Genomic DNA, 15070 nt, shown 5'->3' with positions numbered 1-15070 from the left:
TTATTTTCGTTAAAGTCACAGTTGAAATGGAATCTAATATTGCTACCCCATACTTTATAACAAAGACCTGATAGAACGGTATAAGATTATCAGAGGCTTAGATAGGATAGACAGTCAGAATATTTTTCCTCAGGGTAGAAATGTCCATGACTAGTGGGCATAGCTTTAAGGCAAAAAGGGCTAAGTCTAAAGAAGATGTGCTCGGAAACTTTTTTATACAGAGGGTGTTGGGTGCTTGGAGTGCACTGCCAGAGGTGGTGATGGTGGCAGATACAATAGGGGCATTTGAGAGGCTTTGAAATAGGTGAAGGGCCTGCTCCTGTGCGGTACATTTCTGTTTCTATGGATGCTTCCAAAGAGCATAACCTTGCCAAAGGAATTAGTAACATTTGCATTGTAGCTGGAAGGTGCAGGGCAAGGGTTAGAAACATAGAAACATAGAAAATAGGTGCAGGAGTAGGCCATTCGCCCTTCGAGCCTGCACCGCCATTCGATATGATCATGGCTGATCATCCAACTCAGTATCCCATCCCTGCCTTCTCTCCATACCCCCTGATCCCTTTAGCCACAAGGGCCACATCTAACTCCCTCTTAAATATAGCCAATTAACTGGCCTCAACTACCTTCTGTGGCAGAGAATTCCACAGATTCACCACTCATCGGTGCACCACAGGGCTGTGTGTTGAGCCCCTTCCTCTTCTCCCTCTACACTCTCGACTGCAAACCCACCCACGAGGCCAACACCATATTAAAGTTTGCAGATGACACCATCGTGGTAGGCAGGATCACGAGTAACAACGAGGCCGCCTACAGGACAGAGGTAGAGAACCTGGTGAGCTGGAGCCGTGAGAACAACCTGATCCTCAACGCAGCAAAAACAAAGGAGATGATCCTGGACTTCAGGAGGAGACCGAAGATCTTCGTCCATCAGCCCATCACCATTAACGGCGATACAGTGGAGGCTGTGCAGAACATCAGGTACCTCGGGGTCAACATCAGCCACGACCTGACCTGGACCGTCAACATCACGGCGACGGCCAAGAAAGGACTTCAAAGGCTTCACTTCCTGAGGTGCTTGAAGAGGGCACGTCTCCCACAACAGCTGCTGGTGAGCTTCTACAGGTCAGCCATTGAGTCAGTTCTCACATACTGCATCACAGTATGGTACTCTGGCTGCACCGCAGAGAGCAGGAAAGCTCTCCAACGCGTCATTAAGACTGCTGAGAGGATCACTGGCACCCAGCTCCCCAGACTGGAGGACATCTACCGGACCCGCTGCATCCGGAGGGTCAAGGGCATCATTAGAGACAGCACACACCCTGGACACTGCCTCTTCACCCCCCTGCCCTCAGGAAGACGATACAGGACACTGAGCGCCCGCACAACAAGATTAAAAAACAGCTTCTACCATAGAGCTGTGACACTACTGAACTCTATCCCCCTCCCACACTGATTCCCCCCCTCTCTCTCACACACCCGCCCATACTCCTATATGTTTATAGTCTAATTTTTTAATAGTTCTTTTTTAAACGTATTTTTATACTCATATTCCTGTGCAGCTGGAGGACTGCTCCAACAAAATTTCGTTGTCTTGTACAATGACAATAAAGATTATCTATCTATCTCTGTGTAAAAAATGATTTTCTCATCTCGGTCCTAAAATAATTCCCTCTTATCCTTAAACTGTGACCCCTAGTTCTGGATTTCCCCAACATCGGGAATAATCTTCCTGCATCTAGACTGTCCAACCCCTTAAGAATTTTGTAAGTTTCTATAAGATCCCCCCTCAATCTTCTAAATTCTAGCGTGTACAAGCCGAGTCTATCCAGTCTTTCTTCATATGAAAGTCCTGCCATCCCAGGAATCAGTCTGGTGAACCTTCTCTGTACTAGGTTGCACTACTGACTCTGTGATCCTATATGTTCAGAAAAAATGAAAGCTCAAATGCTTGATATTTGGATATTGATGTTAAACCATATTTGTTGTGTTCAGAAATTAATTCTTAACAGTTCATGTGGTCAGTGATTACTTTCCGAAGGTTGCAGTTAAATAAAATAAAGTGGATAGATGTGAGATTAGCTCAGTAGATGCGATCACACTTTTCGCCTACGTGTGATATCTCAGCAACGGAATATTGTTCAAGGTGAAAAACAAATATCACCCTGAGAAATATGTGATAATTCAGCCCCACAAATTAACAATGTTTCGATTTCATTTGCAATATAAATGTGCAGGGTTTTAACACTTCAAATCAAAATGTTGGTTCTGCTGAACTGAACCGCAGCAGAACTGAAGATTTAGTTGAGAAGACACATAGTGCTGGAGTAATTCAGTGGGTCAGGCAGCATCTCTGGAGTTTTAAATGTCACAAAGTGCAGGAGTAACTTAGCGGTTGCAAAAGAAGGCATTAAGTGCTGGAGTAACTAATCGGTTATGCATTTAGTTATACAATTCTACAATAATTACACACACTAGATTCTGAAATCAAGTGTTGCCTTAAGCCTTGCTTTCTCACTGACTGTAATGACAAATAGAGCAGTTGGTGTTCACATTCGAGTTCCTGAACCAGACTTAAACCACGTCAAGAATATCAAGTCAAGAAGGATTTTGATCGGTTGGGCAGGTGAGCTGAGGAATGGTTGATGGAATTTAATACTGAGAAATGTGAGGTGTTGCACTTTGGGAACACTAACATGGGCAGAACCTACACAGTGAATGGTGGGGTTCTGGGCAGTGCTGCAGAGCAGAGGGCTCCAGGGGTACAAGTACATAGTTCCTTGAATGTGGCATCACAGTAGATAGGGTGGTCAAAAAGGATTTTGGCACATTGGCCTTCATCAGTCAGAGCATTGAATATAGAAGTTGGGAGGTCATGCTGGGACCCCAGTTATTTACAATATATATTAACGATTTAGACGAGAGAATTAAATGTAACATCTTCAAGTTTGCTGTTGACACAAAGCTGGGTGGCAGTGTGAGCTGCGAGGAGGATGCTATGAGGCTGCAGGGTGACATGGATAGGTTGGGCGAGTGGGCAGATAAATGGGAGGTTATCCACTTTGGTGGCAAGAACAAGAAGGCAGATTATTATCTGAATGGTGTCAGATTAGGAAAAGAGGAGGTGCAATGGGACCTAGTTGTCCTTGTACATCAGTAACTGAAAGTAAGCATGCAGGTACAGCAGGCAGTGAAGAAAGCTAATGGCATGTTGGCCTTCATAGCGAGAGGAATTGAGTATAGGAGCAAGGGGGTTTTACTGCAGTTGTGCTGGTCCCTGGTGAGACCCCACCTGGAGTATTGTGTGCAGATTTGTTCTCCTAATTTGAGGAAGGACATTCTTGCTATTGAGGGAGTGCTGCGTAGCTTCACAAGGTTAATTTCCGGGATGGCGGGACTGACATATGATGAAAGAATGGGTCGACTGGGCAAATATTCACTGGAATTTAGAACGATGAGAGGGGCTCTTTTAGAAACATATAAAATCCTTAAGGGATTGGACAGGCTTGATGCAGGAAAAATATTCCCGATGTTGGGAGTGTCCAGAACCAGGGTCACAGTTTAAGAATAAGGGGTAGGCAATTTAGGACTGAGATGAGGAAAAATGTTTTCACCCAGAGAGTTGTGAATCTGTGGAATTCTCTGCTACAAAACGCAATGGAGGTCAATTCACTGGATGTTTTCAAGAGAGAGTTTGATTTAGCTCTTGGGGCTAATGGAATCAAGTGATATGGGGAAAAAGCAGGAATGTGGTACTGATTTTGGATGATCAGCCATGATCATATTGAATGGCAATGCTGGCTCAAAGGGCCGAATGGCCTACTCCTGCACCTATTTTCTATGTTTCTATCCACAATAATACCGGGTATCAGGAAAGGATCATCAGACTGTCGTCTTGCCGAGAGATCTGAGGAATGGTCTAAGGAGGGTCTTATAACTCTACATGATTTGGAGTGCAGGTCAACAATACAAGACACTTCTTTGGAGATGTGTGCTTCTAACCTGGAGCAAATATAGACCCATAATTAGATCCCTGAAGCAGTTTAAATTCTGACCACTTGAGAATTTAAATTCAGTTTCCTTTAAAAAAAATTAGATTTCCAACACAAACAGGTGCCATCAGACCACCAGATGGTTTTAAGAAGCAAACTTGTCTATTGATGTTCTTTCTTTAGAAGGGGCAGGTATTCACACAGTCTCGCTGGTATTGATGCCAATCTCACCCCCAAGGTCCGGCTCCTTGCTGACAACTTGCTGTTCCTATAACACTGGCCAGTGGCACCCAATCCAGAGAATACAAAATAAAATACAACACTACAGTGGCAACTTTATTTTCATCAAAGCAGTGTACGCAATCGACCAAAATTCTGGAAAATACACCAAGTATCAAAAACCAAACTCGGTCACTCTCTTGCGGAGACAAATGAAAACCCTTTTTCCCCCCCAAGGTGGAAATGTTATATACTAGAGGTTTAAGGTGAGAGGGCGAAAGTTTAATGATGTGCAGGGACACAGAGTGTGAAGCGCGCTGCCAGGAGTGGTGGTAGGGGCAGCTATGATAATGGCATTTAAGAGACAGTTAGATAGGTACGTAGACATGTAGGGAAAGGAGGGAGATGGATCATGTGCTGGCAGAAGGGATTAGTTTAAAGTGGTAAAATGTTTGACACAGATATGGGTCGAAGGCCCTATTCCAGTGCTGTACTGTGTTCTCTTCCCCTTACTGTGAAGACCCTCCAGCCCCCATCATTCTGAAAGTTAATGAATCTGTTCCCCCAGCTCTCAGAGATTGTGAAACCCAGCTCTGGTTCCAGTCAGATGTTTCCTCTTGCCTGCGTACTGGCGTGACAAGCTCCTAACCTCAAGAAACAAGCCAGCAGTTTGTTGCAATATTTTACATATCACATTTCTAAAATAGGGGCAGGTGTAGGCTACTCAGCCCGTCAAACTTATTCTACCAATCAATACGATTATGGCTGATCAGACTGCAATCTTTCCCATTCCCCCGCATTAACCTTTCACCCTCTCATCTATTTAGCATTTATCTACATAGAAACAAGGAACTGCAGATGCTGGTTTACAAAATAGAACACAAAGTGCTGGAGTATCTCGGCGGAATCAAGCAGCATCTCTGGGGAACATGGATAGGTGACGTTGCAGGTTGGTACCCTTCTTTAGACTCCCTCACTGACCTACTCCACCACTTTGTCCCTTTCTGTATTTATCTACCTCTGCCGTAAAACATTCAAAGACTCTGCTTCCATTGTCTTATGAAAAAGAGGTCCAAAGCCTCATGGCACCATGAGAGAAAATAAAATCCCCTCGACTCTGACTCAATTGATGCCCCTCAGTTGTTAGTACCATTTCTTTTTTTTCTCTTTTTTTTTCTTTTTTTCTTCTTTTTTTAAAATTATTTTTATTAGAAGTACGGTAAATTACAATAATACACAACACATATATCTTAATACATTTTTTGTACCGCTTCATTTTATTGAGCTTTAAGAAAAAGATAGAAGTAAGGAAAATAAAGAAAGTGCGCAAGAGTTGTGAAGTGAAAGAGAGTGTTGGGAAGAGAAAGCCCCTTAGAAAAGAAGTTAGAGAAGGAAGTAAAGTAAGAAAGTAGACCCTAGAAAAGAAAGAAAAAGAAAGTAGGGACAATCGCTCTATTATAACATTAAACTCCGCAGAAAGGGGACTACCAACCAAGTCTGTTTTTGTTGTTTTACCTCCCATTGCCAGGTCCTGATACCATTTATTTATTTATTTATTTTTAAAATTACTATTGCACCTCATGCTTGTAATAGGTCCATAAACGTAGACCACGTCTTTTGGAATTGGTCTGCTTTACCTGCTAAGAGGAATCTCATCTCTTCCAGATGTAATGTTTCAAACATATTTGATGTCCACATTTTTATTGTTGGTGTGGGCGCATTTGTCCAGAATTTAAGTATGAGCTTTTTTCCCATTATTAGCCCGGTTAGTATCTCGGGCTTTTTTCCCATTATTAGCCCGGTTAGATAGGTACGTAGACATGTAGGGAAAGGAGGGAGATGGATCATGTGCTGGCAGAAGGGATTAGTTTAAAGTGGTAAATTGTTTGACACAGATATGGGTCGAAGGCCCTATTCCAGTGCTGTACTGTGTTCTCTTCCCCTTACTGTGACGACCCTCCAGCCCCCATCATTCTGCAAGTTAATGAATCTGTTCCCCCAGCTCTCAGAGATTGTGAAACCCAGCTCTGGTTCCAGTCAGATGTTTCCTCTTGCCTGCGTACTGGCGTGACAAGCTCCTAACCTCAAGAAACAAGCCATTATATCGTTGTGGGAAGATTCATTCACTGCAAGTTCATACGACCCACCTGGTAAGGGATTCTTGAACTATCAGTACGGATTGAGTTCAATCCCTGGATGATGTTTCCACTCATCTCTGGGTGATGTCCCCAATCTTTGCTACATTGCATTGATCCGCAGTTTGCTGATGAGGCCCAATGGCACACACAGATAATGGTTCCTTTCCCCATTTGTGGAATGGCACAGCCAGAATCTACAGCCATCCTTATGCCCCTGTCCCACTTAGGAAACCTGAACGGAAACCTCTGGAGACTTTGCGCCCCACCCAAGGTTTCCGTGCGTTTCCCGGAGGTTTTTCTCAGTCTCCCTACCTGCTTCCACTACCTGCAACTTCCGGCAACCACCTGCAACCTCCGGGAACCACACGGAAACCTTGGGTGCGGCGCAAAGTCTCCAGAGGTTTCTGTTCAGGTTTCCTAACGGAAGTGGCGGCGCTGTGATACAGCTGCGGCTCGCCTGCAGTCTGTCTGTTTTTACTTTTTATGTCGTTTTTTTTTGTCTAGTTTAGTAATTTTTTTGGTTATTAGGGGGTGTTATGTGTGTGGGGGGAGGGTGAAACAGAGCTTTCTGTCTCTCCCTTCGGGGGAATGCGACTTTTTGTCGTATCCCCCTTCTCTTCCCCCGTCTGCGCTGAGGCCTAATGGCGGAGCTGGCGGCCTCCAACCTGCGACCGACCTCGAGGGTCCGGAGGTAGAGCCAGCCAGGACTCACCAACGCGAGGCTGGCCGTCTTCGAGCTGTGGCGACGTCCGGGTAGCGGCTCGACTCGGCGCTCCGGTGAGGGCGGACGGTGCGGAGCTGAGACACTCCTGTGCGGCCGGCACGGCTACCGGCTGGAAGGCGCTTCCGTGGGGGCGGCCCGGTGCGGGGCTGAGACGCTGCCTTGTGGGAGGCCCGGTGCGGAGTGGAGACGGTGCTACGGCGGCTGAGGCGGCGTTCTGGCGGCGGCGACCTGGATCCGGGGCTCGGCCGCGGGCCAATGGAGGACAATGTCGGGAGCTCGCAGGTCACAGGCTGGTGCCTGTTTTCCGGAGCACCCGTTGCAACAGCTGCGGGCAGCTTCGACCACCCCCCGGGCCGCCATCGCCCGGTGGGGTATCGCCCCGGCGCAGAGGGAGAAGAGGAGGGAAGAGACAGTAACTCTAAGACTTTTTGCCTCCATCACAGTGAGGAGGTGTTTGGTGAACTCACTGTGGTGGATGTTAATTTGTGTTTATTGTGTTTTGTTATTATTACATGTATGGCTGCAGGCAACAGCATTTCGTTCAGACCGAAAGGTCTGAATGACAAATAAAGGATTCAATTCAATCAAGTGGGACAGGGGCATAAGACTGCTCTTGAGATGATGCAGAACTACAGCAGATTGTTCTGAAGCCACTGCCGCAGGCTCAAGGGGAGGCAGTTCCAGCGTTTAGATTGAGCATTAAAAAAGGAACTTGTCCATAGCTGAAATAAATTTGCATTCACAAACCACAATGTGTGACTCTTAACAACTTAGAAGCTGACTAGGAATTCATGCTAGTCAGATTCTCGTTATGAAGCAGGTAGCCTGCACTAAACTCTAGATATATTCCTCCACCCAGAGGCTGTGTTTCTCAATATCTATAAATTTTTTATTATGTTTGCAGTAGAATTTAGATAAAGATATCGATTTGTCCTTTTCAAGAGCTGCAATTCAAAAGAGGACAGAGGCCAAAAACTCCACATGGGAGTAAGTTCTTTCATGGCAATCAGCAAAATAATACATTCAAAGGTGTAATTAAATTAAGCATCGGTCTTCATTAATGAGAGAAAATACCAACAGCCACAAGGAAAGCAAAAGAACAAGTTTTGCAGCTTTCAGGAGCTTTATCGCTTAACTTGTGGTTTCCCGTTAAGGAGCTGTCCCACTTAGGAGATTTTTTCGGCGACAGTCACAGTCGTAGCAGGTCGCCGAAAAACCACCGAGTGGACCCCCCCTACGACAATGTCTACGACAACCTTCCACCTAGGCGACGACAACCAGCGATCCATTAGGGGACGTCCACCTACGATCACACCTACGACAACCTATGCCACACAGGCGACAACCAAGCTCAACCTACATCCACCCTCGACAAGCTACGACCCTGTCGACGACAACTGAAGACAATTCAGTCGCCGGTACCTGTCGCCGGTTGACGTAGGTTGTCGCCAATGGAATTCACCAAAGTCCTACGATAGAACCTACGACAGGAGAAGACAGGCTACGTCAAGCCCAGTCACCAAAAGGTTTTGAACATTTCAAAATCCAACTCCGACAAGAAAAAAATTACGACTCTTTAGGCGACTTGACTTTAGGAGACAACTCACGACCATACAGGCATCACCCCGCAACCATGTGGCGACAGCCTAGTCACCTGTAGTCGCCGAAAAAATCACCTAAATGGGACAGGCCCTTCAGGCAGGAAGGTCCCTCTGTTTTCAGGTAATTTGCAGGATCCTGCCATTCATTATATGTATCCCAGCCTTATAGTCCCTCAAAATGCATCAAATGAATTCCATCTGCCATTTCTCTACCCATCTTACCAACTAATCAATGTCATTCTGCAGCTCAAGACTACCCTCCTTACAATCAAGAACTCTATGGATCTTTGTGACGTCCTATACCATACATTTATATCTTTACATCATGTCACAAACACCAAGAGTCCAAGCAATGATTCCTGTGATACACCAGTCTTAATAATATCCCCTGCTTCTTAACACCAAGTCTATTTTGAATCCAACTAGCAATATTGTGGGTTACATAGAACAGTACAACACAGGAACAGGCTCTTTACCCTCAATGTCTGTGCTGAACATGAAGGCAATTTAGACTAACCCCATCAGTCTGCATGTGATCCATATCCCTCCATTCACTGTTCAAGAAGGAACTGCAGATGCTGGAAAATCGAAGGTAGACAAAAGTGCTGGAGAAACTCAGCGGGTGCGGAAGCATCTATGGAGAGAAGAAATCCTTCGCTCCATAGATGCTGCCGCACCCGCTGAGTTTCTCCAGCACTTTTGTCTACCTTCGATTTTCCAGCATCTGCAGTTCCTTCTTGAACAGTGAATGGAGGGATATGGATCACATGCAGACTGATGGGGTTAGTCTAAATTGCCTTCATGTTCAGCACAGACATTGAGGGTAAAGAGCCTGTTCCTGTGTTGTACTGTTCTATGTAACCCACAATATTGCTAGTTGGATTCAAAATAGACTTGGTGTTAAGAAGCAGGGGATATTATTAAGACTGGTGTATCACAGAAATCATTGCTTGGACTCTTGGTGTTTGTGACATGATGTAAAGATATAAATGTATGGTATAGGACGTCACAAAGATCCATAGAGTTCTTGATTGTAAGGAGGGTAGTCTTGAGCTGCAGAATGACATTGATTAGTTGGTAAGATGGGTAGAGAAATGGCAGATGGAATTCATTTGATGCATTTTGAGGGACTATAAGGCTGGGATACATATAATGAATGGCAGGATCCTGCAAATTACCTGAAAACAGAGGGACCTTCCTGCCTGAAGGGCCTGTCCCATTTAGGTGATTTTTTCGGCGACTACAGGTGACTAGGCTGTCGCCACATGGTTGCGGGGTGATGCCTGTATGGTCGTGAGTTGTCTCATAAAGTCAAGTCGCCTAAAGAGTCGTTACTTTTTTCTTGTCGGAGTTGGATTTTGAAATGTTCAAAACCTTTTGGTGACTGTGGGCTTGACGTAGCCTGTCCTCTCCTGTCGTAGGTTCTATCGTAGGACTTTGGTGAATTCCATTGGCGACAACCTACGTCAACCGGCGACAGGTACCGGCGACTGAATTGTCTTCAGTTGTCGTCGACAGGGTCGTAGCTTGTCGAGGGTGGATGTAGGTTGAGCTTGGTTGTCGCCTGTGTGGCATAGGTTGTCGTAGGTGTGATCGTAGGTGGACGTCCCCTAATGGATCGCTGGTTGTCGTCGCCTAGGTGGAAGGTTGTCGTAGACATTGTCGTAGGGGGGGTCCACTCGGTGGTTTTTCGGCGACCTGCTACGACTGTGACTGTCGCCGAAAAAATCTCCTAAGTGGGACAGCTCCTTAACGGGAAACCACAAGTTAAGCGATAAAGCTCCTGAAAGCTGCAAAACTTGTTCTTTTGCTTTCCTTGTGGCTGTTGGTATTTTCTCTCATTAATGAAGACCGATGCTTAATTTAATTACACCTTTGAATGTATTATTTTGCTGATTGCCATGAAAGAACTTACTCCCATGTGGAGTTTTTGGCCTCTGTCCTCTTTTGAATTGCAGCTCTTGAAAAGGACAAATCGATATCTTTATCTAAATTCTACTGCAAACATAATAAAAAATTTATAGATATTGAGAAACACAGCCTCTGGGTGGAGGAATATATCTAGAGTTTAGTGCAGGCTACCTGCTTCATAACGAGAATCTGACTAGCATGAATTCCTAGTCAGCTTCTAAGTTGTTAAGAGTCACTCATTGTGGTTTGTGAATGCAAATTTATTTCAGCTATGGACAAGTTCCTTTTTTAATGCTCAATCTAAACCCTGGAACTGCCTCCCCTTGAGCCTGCGGCAGTGGCTTCAGAACAATCTGCTTAGTTCTGCATCATCTCAAGAGGAGTCTTATGCCCCTGTCCCACTTAGGAAACCTGAACAGAAACCTCTGGAGACTTTGCGCCCCACCCAAGGTTTCCGTGTGGTTCCCGGAGGTTGCAGGTGGTTGCCGGAAGTTGCAGGTATTGGAAGCAGGTAGGGAGACTGAGAAAAACCTCCGGGAACCGCACGGAAACCTTGGGTGGGGCGCAAAGTCTCCAGAGGTTTCCGTTCAGGTTTCCTAAGTGGGACAGGGGCATAAGGATGGCTGTAGATTCTGGCTGTGCCATTCCACAAATGGGGAAAGGAACCATTATCTGTGTGTGCCATTGGGCCTCATCAGCAAACTGCGGATCAATGCAATGTAGCAAAGATTGGGGACATCACCCAGAGATGAGTGGAAACATCATCCAGGGATTGAACTCAATCCGTACTGATAGTTCAAGAACCCCTTACCAGGTGGGTCGTATGAACTTGCAGTGAATGAATCTTCCCTCAACGATATAATGGCAGAAATGGTACTAACAACTGAGGGGCATCAATTGAGTCAGAGTCGAGGGGATTTTATTTTCTCTCATGGTGCCATGAGGCTTTGGACCTCTTTTTCATAAGACAATGGAAGCAGAGTCTTTGAATGTTTTACGGCAGAGGTAGATAAATACAGAAAGGGACAAAGTGGTGGAGTAGGTCAGTGACTGAGTCTAAAGAAGGGTACCAACCTGCAACGTCACCTATCCATGTTCCCCAGAGATGCTGCTTGATTCCGCCGAGATACTCCAGCACTTTGTGTTCTATTTTGTAAACCAGCATCTGCAGTTCCTTGTTTCTATGTAGATAAATGCTAAATAGATGAGAGGGTGAAAGGTTAATGCAGGGGAATGGGAAAGATTGCAGTCTGATCAGCCATAATCGTATTGATTGGTAGAACAAGTTTGACGGGCTGAGTAGCCTACACCTGCCCCTATTTTAGAAATGTGATATGTAAAATATTGCAACAAACTGCTGGCTTGTTTCTTGAGGTTAGGAGCTTGTCACGCCAGTACGCAGGCAAGAGGAAACATCTGACTGGAACCAGAGCTGGGTTTCACAATCTCTGAGAGCTGGGGGAACAGATTCATTAACTTTCAGAATGATGGGGGCTGGAGGGTCTTCACAGTAAGGGGAAGAGAACATAATACAGCACTGGAATAGGGCCTTCGACCCATATCTGTGTCAAACATTTTACCACTTTAAACTAATCCCTTCTGCCAGCACATGATCCATCTCCCTCCTTTCCCTACATGTCTACGTACCTATCTAACTGTCTCTTAAATACCATTATCATAGCTGCCCCTACCACCACTCCTGGCAGCGCGCTTCACACTCTGTGTCCCTGCACATCATTAAACTTTCGCCTTCTCACCTTAAACCTCTAGTATATAACATTTCCACCTTGGGGGGGAAAAAGGGTTTTCATTTGTCTCCGCAAGAGAGTGACCGAGTTTGGTTTTTGATACTTGGTGTATTTTCCAGAATTTTGGTTGATTGCGTACACTGCTTTGATGAAAATAAAGTTGCCACTGTAGTGTTGTATTTTATTTTGTATTCTCTGGATTGGGTGCCACTGGCCAGTGTTATAGGAACAGCAAGTTGTCAGCAAGGAGCCAGACACAATTATTGTTTCTCAATATCTATAAATTTTTAATTATGTTTGCAGTAGAATTTAGATAAAGATATCGATATGTCCTTTTCAAGAGCTGCAATTCAAAAGAGGACAGAGGCCAAAAACTCCACATGGGAGTAAGTTCTTTCATGGCAATCAGCAAAATAATACATTCAAAGGTGTAATTAAATTAAGCATCGGTCTTCATTAATGAGAGAAAATACCAACAGCCACAAGGAAAGCAAAAGAACAAGTTTTGCAGCTTTCAGGAGCGTTATCGCTTAACTTGTGGTTTCCCGTTAAGGAGCTGTCCCACTTAGGAGATTTTTTCGGCGACACAGTCGTAGCAGGTCGCCGAAAAACCACCGAGTGGACCCCCCCTACGACAATGTCTACGACAACCTTCCACCTAGGCGACGACAACCAGCGATCCATTAGGGGACGTCCACCTACGATCACACCTACGACAACCTATGCCACACAGGCGACAACCAAGCTCAACCTACATCCACCCTCGACAAGCTACGACCCTGTCGACGACAACTGAAGACAATTCAGTCGCCGGTACCTGTCGCCGGTTGACGTAGGTTGTCGCCAATGGAATTCACCAAAGTCCTACGATAGAACCTACGACAGGAGAAGACAGGCTACGTCAAGCCCACAGTCACCAAAAGGTTTTGAACATTTCAAAATCCAACTCTGACAAGAAAAATGTTACGACTCTTTAGGCGACTTGACTTTAGGAGACAACTCACGACCATACAGGCATCACCCCGCAACCATGTGGCGACAGCCTAGTCACCTGTAGTCGCCGAAAAAATCACCTAAATGGGACAGGCCCTTCAGGCAGGAAGGTCCCTCTGTTTTCAGGTAATTTGCAGGATCCTGCCATTCATTATATGTATCCCAGCCTTATAGTCCCTCAAAATGCATCAAATGAATTCCATCTGCCATTTCTCTACCCATCTTACCAACTAATCAATGTCATTCTGCAGCTCAAGACTACCCTCCTTACAATCAAGAACTCTATGGATCTTTGTGACGTCCTATACCATACATTTATATCTTTACATCATGTCACAAACACCAAGAGTCCAAGCAATGATTCCTGTGATACACCAGTCTTAATAATATCCCCTGCTTCTTAACACCAAGTCTATTTTGAATCCAACTAGCAATATTGTGGGTTTCATAGAACAGTACAACACAGGAACAGGCTCTTTACCCTCAATGTCTGTGCTGAACATGAAGGCAATTTAGACTAACCCCATCAGTCTGCATGTGATCCTTATCCCTCCATTCACTGTTCAAGAAGGAACTGCAGATGCTGGAAAATCGAAGGTAGACAAAAGTGCTGGAGAAACTCAGCGGGTGCGGTAGCATCTATGGAGAAGAAATCCTTTGCTCCATAGATGCTGCCGCACCCGCTGAGTTTCTCCAGCACTTTTGTCTCCCTCCATTCACTGCCTCTTTATGTGTCTATCTAAATGCCAGCTAACTGTCACTATTATCAGTCACCACCACCACCTCTGGAAGCGCGTTCCAGGCACCCGCCATTCTCTGTGTATAAAACTTGCTCTGCACATCTTTAAGCTTTTCTCCTTTGCCTTAAAACAATGCCTTCTGGTCTTTGATTTTTTTCACCTTGAGAATAAGTTCTGACTGTCTGCTCTATCCATGCTTCTTACAATTTAAAGTCCAGTCAGCCAGTGAAACAGGCCATGCTCAGCAATCAATTCTGGCTACTTCTCTAAAATCTTTGTTATGGCGTTCATTTTTATTTCTTTAATGTGAAAAATGTTTGCTGATTTCACTCAAAAAGAAGGGTTAATTGTTTGAAAGCTATGGTCATCTTTCGTTTCTCAAGAATTCGAACACAGGATTGTTGACTGACTGCATCAGGTAGTTCACAGACTAATTGATAATAGGTTGACAGGTAATTAATGCCACAGGATCCTTGTTTACATCCCAAGTCGACTGGGGACGCAGAGACTACAGATGCTGTATTCTTGAGCAAAAGACAAAGAGCTGGAGGGGTCAGGCAACATGTGCGGAGAGAATTAACAGACGATGTTTCGAGTCATAGAAATATAGAAAATAGGTGCAGGAGTAGGCCTTCGAGCCAGCACCACCATTCAATATGATCATCTAGAATTAGTACCCCGTTCCTGCTTTCTCCCCATATCCCTTGATTCTGTTAGCCCTAAGAGCAATATCTAACTCTCTCTCGAATAATCCAGGTGGAGTCAGGATCCACCTGACAGAGACTGAGGTTTTTTTTAAACATCTTGTTCAAAAAGTGACTTAGTACTGCACTGGCACTGCAGCATTTTGTGCTGAAGTCCCTGGAATGGGACATATCTGCTACCTTCTTCCTCTGTGGCAGGACTCCTGCTGACTGCCTGATGAAGTCCCAGTGCTCTCGTCTTCACATGGAACCAACAACAAATGGCATTGATAGGTGACATTTCAGGTTGGGACTCTTCTTCTG

Source organism: Amblyraja radiata, chromosome 32, assembly GCF_010909765.2.
Source record: "Amblyraja radiata isolate CabotCenter1 chromosome 32, sAmbRad1.1.pri, whole genome shotgun sequence".
NCBI classification, from domain to species: domain Eukaryota; kingdom Metazoa; phylum Chordata; class Chondrichthyes; order Rajiformes; family Rajidae; genus Amblyraja; species Amblyraja radiata.
Note: the sequence above shows the minus strand (reverse complement) of the source record.